This window comes from Bison bison, unplaced genomic scaffold (genome assembly GCF_000754665.1).
Source record: "Bison bison bison isolate TAMUID 2011002044 unplaced genomic scaffold, Bison_UMD1.0 scf7180017846830, whole genome shotgun sequence".
NCBI classification, from domain to species: Eukaryota; Metazoa; Chordata; class Mammalia; order Artiodactyla; family Bovidae; genus Bison; species Bison bison.
This window is the reverse complement of record NW_011477403.1, coordinates 5360-7526: the sequence shown is the minus strand read 5'-3', so window position 1 is coordinate 7526 and position 2167 is coordinate 5360. Positions and strand designations below refer to the sequence as shown.

General features: G+C 37.6%; 1 non-coding gene across 1 annotated transcript; it reads right to left on the bottom strand.

The window, feature by feature from the left end:
* Positions 1–304: 304 nt before the first annotated feature.
* Positions 305–376, bottom strand: TRNAH-GUG. Its single transcript has one exon. It is a non-coding gene; the product is annotated as a tRNA-His (tRNA).
* Positions 377–2167: the final 1791 nt, after the last annotated feature.

The window sequence follows — 2167 nt, the reverse complement described above, 5'->3', positions numbered from 1 at the left end:
TACTAGGAGTAAACCTACCTAAAGAGACAAAAGACCTGTATGCAAAAAACTATGACACTGATGAAAGAAATCAAAGATGACACAAACAGATGGTGAGATACCATGTTATTGGATTGGAAGAATTAATATTTTCAAAATGACTATATTGCCCAAAGCAATCTAGAGATTCATTGAAAAGTGAAGTCGTTCAGTAGTGTCCGACTCTTTGTGACCCCATGGACTGTAGCCCACCAGGCTCCTCCATCCATGGAATTTTCCAGGCAAGACTACTGGAGTGTATTGCCATTTCCTTCTCCAGAGGATCTTCCCAACCCAGGGATCGAACCTGGGTCTCCTGCATCACAGGCAGACGCTTTACCATCTGAGCCAACAGGGAAGCCCTATCAAATTACCAAAGGCATCTTTCACAGAACTAGAACAAAAAATTTCACAATTTATATACAAACACAAAAGATCCCAAATAGCCAAAGCAAGCTTGAGAAAGAAAAATGGAGCTAGAGGAATCAACCTCCCTGACTTCAGACTATACGACAAAGCTACAGTCATCAAGACAGTATGTTACTGGCACAAAAACAGAAATATAGACCAATGGAACAAGATAGAAAGCCCAGAGATAAACCCATGCACATATGGGCACCTTATCTTTGACAAAGGAGGCAAGAATAAACAATGGAGAAAAGACAGCCTTAATAAGTGGTGCTGGGAAAACAGGAAAGCTATGTGTAAAAGAATGAAATTACAACAATTCCTAATATCACATAAAAAATAAACTCAAAATGGATTAAAGACTTAAATGTAAGGCCAGAAACTATAAAACTCTGAGAGGAAAACATCTGCATTACACTCTTTGACATAAATCACAGCAAGATTCTCTCTGACTCACCTCCTAGTTTAATGAATATAAAAACAAAAATAAATAAATGAGGCCTAATAAAATTCAAAAGCTTTTGTACAGCAAAGGAAACTATAAACAAGACAAAAAGACAACCCTCAGAATGGGAGAAAATAATTTTCAGATGAACCAACTAAGGGTTTATCTCTAAAATATATAAACAGTTCAAACAGCTCAATATGAAGGAAAAAAAAACAAAACAAAACAAAAAAATGTGCATAAAACCTAAATAGACATTTCTCTAAAGAAGACATACAGATGGCCAATAAACACTTGAAAAGATGCTCAACATTGCTCATTATTAGAGAGATGCAAAACAAAACCACAATGAGGCATCACCTCACACTGGTCAGAATGACCATCATCAAAAAATCTACAAACAATAAATGCTGGAGAGAGTGTGGAGAAAAGGGAACCCTCCTACACCATTGGTGGGAATGTAAACTGTTACAGCCAGTATGGAGAACAGTATGGAGATTCCTTAAAAAACTAGAAATAAATAAATCTACCATATGACCCAGTAATCTGACTACTGGGCACATGTCCTAAGAAAATCACAATTCGAAAAGACAGACGTACACCAGTGTTCACTGCAGTAATATTTACAATAGGCAGGATATGGAAGCAACCTAGATGTCCACTGACAGATGACTGGATAAAGAAGTTGTGGTGCATTTATACAATGGAATATTACTCAGCCATAAAAGGAACAAATTTGAGTCACTTATAGTGAGGTGGATGAACCTAGAGCCTCTTATACAGAGTGACGTTAAGTCAGAAAGAGAAAAACAAGTATCTTCTATTAACACATGTACATTGAATCTAGAAAAATGGTACCGATGAACCTAGCAGAGAACAGACTTGTGGAAAAAGCAGAGGAAGGAGAAGGCAGGACAAACTGAGGAAGTACATTGACATACATACACTATCCTGTGCAAAAGAAATAGTTAGTGGGAAGTTGCTGAGTAACACAGGGAGCCCAGCCTGGTGCCCTGTGATGACTTAGAGGGGTGGGATGCTCAAGAGGGAAGGGATATATATGCAAAATTATGATTTATTCACGTTGCCATACAGCAGATACGAACACAAAATTGTAAGACAGTTTTCCACCAAATAAAAGTTTTAAAAGAAGAGAAAAAAGAGAAGAGACTTACACAAAGAAATTTTTCCATTGTAGATAAATATTTTGGAAACAAAATTAGTAATGAACTCTTATCTGCTGCTGCTGCTAAGTCGCTTCAGTCGTGTCCGACTCTGTGCGACCCCATAGACCTG